A 9,413-nucleotide genomic window follows, 5' to 3' on the forward strand; every position below is an offset into this window, starting at 1 on the left:
AATACAATGGCTGGGGGGGGGGAAGTGCTTAAAGACAGCCGATATTGTGGGGTTATCATTAGGAAGAGTTTTGTTCTAATATTCTTGTTCTTTATAATTTCATAAGGGTCACTGCTAGACAGTTTCTCAAGGCTACATATCTTTTGATTTCTGTTGTATAAAGCATCCCTGGGAGTCAGTGCTTACTCATTGGCACCTATGTTTAAAGTACATTATATTTTATCTTCTCAAATTCTTGGAAGGGTAGTTGCTGCCTACTTTATGTTAATTAAAATGTCATTGAGAAGCATGCTGAAGAGGCTTAGTCTTGCTTATTTTGGATATATCATCAAAACATACCAATTACTCTAAAAGGACCTCATATTTATAAAGGACCAAAGAAAATGAGCAAAACCCTTTGTGAGAGGGACTGATACAGTACTGAAAAAATGAGCTTTAAGCACGCCAAATTTGCATACAGGACATGGGAATGTTTCTTTACATTAACATAATGTCAAATAAGTGAGACTGATTGAATGACAACTAAGAGTTTAATAGATATACAGGACATAGAGGCTCAGAAAAGATAAATTCGTGAGCAAAGGAAAAATCCAGGACTGAAAGTTGTGTTGTTGTTGTTGTTGTTGTTGTTGTCGTTATGTGCCGTCAAGTTACTTGAGATTCATAGTGACCCTTTGTGCAACAGCCCTAAACCTTGCTCTATCCCGTGCCAATCTTATTGTCTCTGACACACCTACCACCATTATCCGAGTCACTGAAGCAATCAATCACTTCGAGGGTCTTCCTTTCCTGTGTTGCTCCTCCACCATCCCAAGCATGAAGTCCCTCTCCAAAGACTGGTCCCACCTTGCAACATGTCCAAAGTATGTCAGATGAAGCTTCAGAATCCTTGCCTCCAAGGAACAGCATGGCTTCACCCTCTCCAGGACAAACTTGTTTGTTCTCCTAGTCCATGGTACATTCAATACTTTTCTACAACATCACAGCTCAGAGGCATTAATTCTCCTTCTATCCTCCCTAGTCATTGTCAAGTTCTCTGATGCATAGCAAGTGATTGCAAAGACCTTGGCCTGTATCAGAAGCAACTTAATCTCCAGACTGACATCATTGCTCTTCAGTACTTTAGAGAGACCTCTAACTGCGAATTTTCTCATCATGATACGTCATTTAATTTCCTGGTTACTGGTGCCAAGATTGTTGATTGTTGAGCCGAGCAAACTAAAGCTGTTAACAATCTCAATCTGTTCACCATCCATCATGCTACTGCCAATTGGCCCAGTGGTGGTAATCTTTGTTTTCTTTATGTTGAGTTTCAATCCATATTGAAGGCTGTAGTCCTTGATCTTCTGCAACAAGTGCTTCAAGTCCTCTTTAGTTTCAGAAAGCAAGGTTGTGTCATCTGCATAATGCAGATTGTTGATGTGTCTTCCTCCAATCGTGATGCCACATTTCTCATAGAGCCCAGCCTCCCAAATAATCTGTTCTGCATATAGATTGAACAGGCATGGAGATAGGATGCATCCGTGGTGTACACCCTTCCCAATTTTAAACCATGCAGTGTTTTCTTGCTCTGTTTTTATGACTGCCTTCTGGTACAAGGATAGGTTTTGCATTAGCACAATCAAGTGTTCTGGGATTCCCATTCTTCTCAGAGTCAGCCAGAGTTTGTTGTGATCCACACAAATGCCTTTGTGAAATCAATGAAACACAGACATTCCTCTGGTACTCCCTGCTTTCAGCCAAGATTCATCTAACATCAGCTACAACATCCCTAGTACCACAAATCCTTCTAAACCCAGCCTGCTCTTACGGTAGTTCTCTGTTGATGGGCTGTTTCAGTCATTTTTTGATAATCTTCAGCAGAATCTTGCTTAATATGATATTAATGACATTGTTTGATAATTTCCACACTCTTGTCGGATCATCTTTCTTTGGAATGGGAACAAATATATATCTCTTCCAGTCAGTTGGCCAAGTTGTTATCTTCCAGATTTCTTGGCATAACTTGGTGATCACATCTAGGGCAGCATCTGTTAGTTGAAATACATCAATTGGTATACTATCAATTCCTGGGGCCTTGTTTTCTGCCAGTTCTTTCAAGGAAGCTTGAACTTCTTCCTTCATCACCCTAGGCTCTTGATTATATGTTGTTTCATGAAATTCTTCTGTGCCTTCCAATTCCTTTTGACTCTGCATACTCTTTCCATATTCTTTTAATACTTCCAGGATCATTCCATATTCTGCCCAAAGCATCCTCAAGTATTGCATCTCGAGGCTTGAATTTCTTCTTCAGTTCCTTGAGCTTAAGAAAAGCTGAGTGTGTCCGGCCCCTTTGATTTTCTTACTCCAGCTCTTTGCACATTTCGTTTCACTATAATACTTTACTTTGTCTTGCCACACTGCCTTTTGAAATCTTCTGTTTAGCTCCTAAATGTCTTGATTTCTTCCCTCTTCTTTGTCTTTGTGGTGCTCTAGGGCAGTGTTCAGAGTCTCTTCTGACATTCATTTTGGTCTTTTCTTCCTCCTCTGGCTTTGTAATGATCTTTTGCACTCTTCCTGGATGACATTCTTTATATCTCCCCACAGCTCATCTGGTCTTCACTCCTAGTGTTCAAGGCCTCAAATCTGTTCCTGAGATGGTTTTGAAATTCAGGTGGCATAAACTCAAGGTCATATTTTGGTTGCCATGGATTTAATTTCACTTTCCTTCGCTTCAGCTTGAACTTGCATATGAGTAGTTGCTGGTCTGTTCCACAATTAGCACCTGGACTAGTTTTCAAAGCTGACATTGAACTTCTTTATGATATTAGCAGTTCTTTTCTCAGATGTGATCTCTCTGATTCCTATGCATACCATCAGGTAAAATCGATGTGTTTATGTTTCTTATAAAATGTAATTGAATAAATCATTGATTGTGCAAAATTCTATCATTCTATCTCCAGCTTCGTTTCTGTCACCAAGTTAATGCTTTCCAATTATTGATCCTACTTCTCTGTTCCCAACTTTTGCATTTTCAGGCACCCATTAATGCATCTTGACTGCATGTACGATCAGCCTCAGACTGCAAAAGTTGGTAGAAATCTATTTCTTCTTCTTTGGCTCTTGGACTTCCTTGTATGTGTGTGGATATTATTCTGTCACTCACAGTATTGTAACTCAAGACGCAACTAGAAATGACTTTTTTACTATGAAAGCAACCTCATTTTTACTCACCTTTTCATCTTCAGCTTAGTAGATCATATGATCATCTGATGCAAAATGTCACATGCCAGTCCTTCTCATTTTGCCAATACCTAGTATGTCAATATTTATGTGTTCCATTTCTTCCTTAACAATACCTAATTTTCCTACATTCATAGTTCTCGTATTCCATGTTCCAACCAGTAGTGTCTGCTTACAACTTTTCCTCTCCCTTAGTATTTTCATACTTGAAAGCTCCACCTCTGTTGCCCTACCTGCTAGTCTAAGTGTATTTTATTGCACATAGCTATTTCAGAAGTGGATGGTCAATCCTTCTTCCTATTCTGTCTCAATCTGAATGCTCAGATTTAGAAAAGCATCTGACAGATAAGCATTTTACAGAAACATGCAGATGAAAGATATTTCCTGAACTTAGAAATAACCAGTAGTTTTAGTGGGGTCCTTGCCCTTGACAGGAGTGTCTTGACTCTCCAGTTTCCCTGCTCCACCTGCATTCCCTTCTATTCCCACCCACTCCCTTTAACACCTATCTCTTGCTATCTATCCCTTGATCTGATAGCTTATATCTAAAGCTTTATGGGCTTCTGTGATTCCAAATGCTTCAAAAGGCTGCCGATTTCTTATGCTGTGGTCAGTGTCTCTTGAGTTTAGATGTCGAAATACAAGTTATTAATGTCTTCTTATCTCAGGCGGGACTTAAAGTAGGTCCAGAAAAATAGTAGTTTTTCTGTCTGGGCCACTTATATGGTCGGTTGATATTTTTAAAACCAAAATTGTACTGGATCAGAATAAAATTTTTTTCCTGATAATTATTATAATAAAAAGCAATGCATATTTAGGATTAATTTAAGGAGAATCTTAGAAGCACAGGCTAAATTGTCATAGAATATAGGGTTAAAATTGTCTTTATTAAATGAGTTCTATTTTTCCCTTTATTCTTAATGCAGAGAGAGCAGGAAGCCCTGTCTTATCTCTCAGTACTTTGCCAAGGGTAAGGAATCCATCCAGGTCCCAGGAATGGTGCATCTTCTATGCTCCACCCAGGTGGCCCTGCAGTGTCATAGGCACCTTTCACAAACGCAAACAGCGGCTGCTTGTCATTCCTCCCAGTGCCAGGCTTGTCTCACACTTGTGCTTCCCCACACCCACAGCCCTGTCTATGAAATCTGCCTATGAAAATTTCATGCCTCCAGGTGCTGCATGGATTATTCATGAAGTCTTTGGAGCTGTCGCCATGGGAGCCAATTGGCTGCGGTGCTTTTAGCATATTAATGACCTACACTGATTTAGTGCAGGGTGGGGATGCCACCTGGATTGTCAGTCACTGAGTCTGGATCAGCTTTTCCATTTGCAAAATGCGGTGTTTGTTATTTCTTTCCAGACAGTCCCAGCAGTAATATTTACCTAATTGACTTATCCAAGTAAGCATTTGGACCTCTTGGAGCCTCAAAGGGCTCCAGCCTTCCTGGAGAGCCTCTCTGCTTGGGTCAGTCTCAGGTCACAGTCCTCCTCCCTTCCTCTCACCACAGGCTGGTCTGACAGGCAAGGCGCCGAGCTGTTAGACATTATATCAGAATGACTGAGTAACCAAGACCAGATTCAGCATCAGGCTGGGCTGCTGAGGCAGCTGCACTGCTCTGGAAGGCGTAGGCTGGTAGATGTTGTATAGATGCCAGGGCCAGAGGTGAAAGAGGTTCCTTTACAAAGCTGAAAGCTTTTAGCCAACCTCCTCAAACTAGTCATGGAAAACTGAGCATCAATGTATGTACATCAATGATTATTAAGAAATGACTAAGAAATCGTACAGCTTTCCATAAACAAGGTCTCAGCCCAGTGAGGTAACTGAAAAATGCATAGTTAAATTCCATATCAGGGCCACAGTGGATATATAAGCACCAAGGTAGCTCAAGGAAGGGAAGGAGAAGTTTCTCTAGAGGGATCCAGGAAGACAGAGGTAGCATTTCAAGAGAAATGGGATGTAGATGTTCCAGAAAGAAGAAAAGGAACATTTCTCAGCTTGGGGATGTTTGGACGCAAAAGCATAGTGATAAAACATGCCTTGCAGTGTGAGTAGTTGGGCATGGTGGTAGCCTGTAGCCAAATTTTCACCTTAAATGTTAGATACCTGCGTCCAATTCCAGTCAGTAAACCTGATACATCACCACAACACTTTTATCAGTGGAGAAAGGCTTTTGTGTTTCTAGTCAGGTTGGGGTTTCCAGATTAAGATAGACTAGAAAAAAGATCTGAAGATCTACTTCTAAAAATTGGCTCATAAAAACCTTCTTGGATCATATCTGCAGACAAATTTAGGGAACTTGAAGCGCTGGGCAGTGTTTTGCTTGGTCACCATGAGGGAGGGTTGACTTGCTGGTAGCTAACAGCAGCATAATATGTGTGGGGGACAGAAAACTGAGTATTAATATGAGTTAACATCCAAAGAAGTGAGTGACTTTTTTCATAAAAGTTAGGATACAAAGCAGAGAGAGTAGGATGGGATAGATGAAGCAGATTTTTATCTTTATTAAAAGCTCTCCACTTCCTAATCCACATGCCTTGAAGAAACAATGATAGCAATGGAAAGGCAATTGGTCTTTTGTTCATAGAGTCGCTATGAGTCGGCCTCGACTCAACAGCAATCAACAACAACAACATATCACAAATAGGCCTGGGGACTTGGTACATAATATATCAGACTGCTAACCAAGGGAATGACAGTTCAAGCCTACCTGTTATTCTATAGAATTAAGATGGGCCATTTTCACTCATAAAGAATTGAAGTCCTGTAAATATGTCTCTTTGAGCTGAAAATGAATAGTAATTAGTATAAAAGACTAAAGAAATTAGTATTATTTCAGTGAGTGATTATTTTTTGAATAAAGAGAGATACATATTTGCATTTCAGGGAAGTGGAATATTAGGATGTAATCGGTATAGGTTGCACCAGAGAGGGAAACAGGCATGGATTCTCTTTTCCCTTAGCCACTACATCACAATTGGTACCCTATTCACTAATTCAAATTCCTCATGTTTTCTGTCTGCATTGCATTAAAGAGGAAGCTGGATGAAGAGAGCTTCCACCTTTGTTATTTTACAGTGCAAGACGGAAGGACAAAGGATGCAGGATTAAAAACGTGGTCAGTTGTTAGGATTTGCAATGTGTCATTACAAGTAATGCCAGGAAGAGAATAAAAACTGACCAAGGCAGAAAAAAATTCGAAATAAGTTCTCCATATCAGTCACCTGTAGTACAATAAATGAATACACGTTAAACTTTTATGTATTCGGCATTAGTTATTTCCTTTGATATGGTAGAGCGGGATTGTGATAGAGGCCTTTGAAAGTGAGGAGGGAGAAGTGACCCCTTACTTTTCAAAAAACTTTTAAAATAGTAAGTTTTCAAGTCTAAATAGAGCATTTATTAGAAGAAGAATATAGAAGAATAGTTTGGCACTGGTAAACCAAACAACTGTTTTAAAAGAATATATTAGAGCAAATGTATATCTATAGCTTTCTGGTCGCTTAAAGGGTAAAGGGTTGTGTTATCAACCGAAATGGAACGTGGTTCGAATCCACCAGCTTCTCCACAGAAAAAGATGGACAATTCATCCAATATGATTTATAGCTTCTGAAAACCTACTGGAGGGTCATCTGTAAGATGGTTCTACATTGACAGAACATCTATCAATCTCTATCTATCTATCTATCTATCTATCTATCTATCTATCTATCATCTATCTATCATATAGATAAATTATCAAGCTTAAATTGCTGTCACACGTATTAAAAATGAAGTTGTGTTGTATGCTTTGTTGGGAAAAAAAAGGACTTAGACAATGGGCACTAAGACATTAACATGGGAGAATTACTGGGTGTGCCTTTTGCATTGTATCTTTTACAGAGAATTTTACACTTTTGTGCTGATTGTTACACAGGGAATTCAGAAAATGACTATATGAATTTAGCAGTGCTACACATTGGCTACCTCCTGATTTATAGTGGATTTTACTCAGCTATGATTACTGTACTGTATAGAATTTTAAATTTTGAGATTGGTAAATGGTTTGAACAGAGCAAGGAGAAACTACATGGTTCAAAATAAAAAAGGTGGTCTGTCAGGAATGTATTCTGCCTCCATACCTTTTCAATCTGTATGCAGAACAGATCATCTGAGACACTGGGCTGTACGAGGAGGAATGTAGCATCAGGATTGGTGGAAGAGTCATCAACAATCTGCGTTATGCAGATGACACAACCCTGCTTGCTGAAACTGAGAAGGAACTGAAGCACTTGCTACAGAATGTCAAGGACTTCAGCCTCCTATATGGATTGAAGCACAACATCAAGAAAACAAAGATTCTCACCACTGGGCCAATTGGCAGCATCAGTATGGATGGTAAAGAGATTGAGATTGTTAACAGTTTTAGTTTACTTGGTTCCACAGTCAACACTCTTGGTAACAGCAGCCAGGAAAACAAGAGACAAATTGCATTGGGAAAGTCAGCTGTGAGGGACCTCTCAAGAGTACTGAAGTTCAATGACATCAGGCTGGAGACTAAGGTGCACCTGATCCTGGCTATCGTCTTCATAATAATATGCTATGCATCAGAGTTGGACAGTGAATAGGGATGATAGAAAGAGAATTGATGTCTTTGAGCTGTGATGCTGGAGAAGAGTGTTCATGGACTGCTAGAAGAACAAACAGGCTTGTCCTGGAGAACGTGAAGTCAGTATGCTCTTTGGAGTCAAGGATTCTGAAGCTTCATCTGACATACTTTGGGCATGTTGCAAGGAGGGACTGGTCCTTGGAGAGGGACATCAAGTTTGGAAGAGTGGAGGGGCGGCGCAGGAGAGGAAGGCCTTCGATGAGATGGATCGATTCTGTGAGTGGAGTGGTGGGAATGAGTGTGTTTGAGATGGCACAGGTTGACACAGGATAGAATAGCATTTAGAGTGACTCGATGGCACATAACAACAACAACAAATGGTTTGAAAAGCACATCTCTTAACTGCCATAAAATAAAGATAAGCACATTTTGGTGTATAAATAGGATAATATGATATCTGTAAATACATTATCTTGGTTTGCTATTGTTGTTATGTACCATCAAGTCAATAACTGACTCACACCTGACCCTCCAGTGGGTTTTCATATGCAGATCTCATGGGAGTTAGTTGTCTATATTTCTCCAGTGGAACAGCTCATGATTCAAACTGAGTACCTTTGGGTTGGGAGCACAAATTGAATGTGAACTCTCAGAACTTTCACAGCCTGTCCTGAACTTTCACTGACTCCTTGTGTGGCACAAGTGCTTATGTATTAAAAAAGTTGGAGGCCAATTGATTATTTTTATTTAACCCTGCATTATTTCCAAGAAAGACATAGTCAACATCTGAGGAAGTGAAAGGACTTGTGGAGATCATATAGCATGACTATAAAAGAGAAGTGAGAAGCGCTTGACATCTAACTACAGTGACTTTAACCAAAGATGAAAGTAAATGATTTTCCCTTTTATGTAATTAGGGTTGTTTAAACATTGTAATGAATTAATTTACTTAATCAGTGATGAGTAATGTTATAAAACAAAATGTCTATGAATGTATGAAAAACCAAAATTATTTGCAAGCCTTCACCCAAATGAAAATTACAATTTTTAAACAAGAAAAAAAAAAGAGATTGAGGTGACTAGCTAAGTGTGGTGTTTACATTATAACAGGTGGTTATTATCACAGGTCATTATTATTTCCTTCCAAGTGTGGCACATTTTCTGCTCACTGGGGCTATATTGTTGTTGTCATGTGCTGTCAAATCAGAACTGACTCTCTAGGAGATTACACTGAAGTAGATTGTCCATCTTTCTAATACAGTTGGTAGGTTTATACCACCTATCTTTAGGTTTGCAATGAAAGTCCTTACTACTAGGCTACCAGAAGAAATTACTTACTGGTGCTATAATTGAGGGTAATAAGGTGAAATAATGCATGAGGAGGGCAGATGTAAAGGAATCATCAAAATTTATTTTCTAAATACAGATAATTATGAAACTTTGTGTTGAGTGAATTACATCCAAGATCTCATTTCTGAATTCAAAATCAGGGCAGTGGCCCGTGTTCGTTTTCTCTATTCTATAAATGTATTGTTGTTTGTTGTTATGTGCCATCGAATCACTTGCAACTCATAGCAAACCTATGTACAAGAGCCCTAAACCCTG

This window comes from Elephantulus edwardii, unplaced genomic scaffold (genome assembly GCF_000299155.1).
Source record: "Elephantulus edwardii isolate Elephantulus edwardi_28Jun2011 unplaced genomic scaffold, EleEdw1.0 scaffold00175, whole genome shotgun sequence".
NCBI lineage: Eukaryota > Metazoa > Chordata > Mammalia > Macroscelidea > Macroscelididae > Elephantulus > Elephantulus edwardii.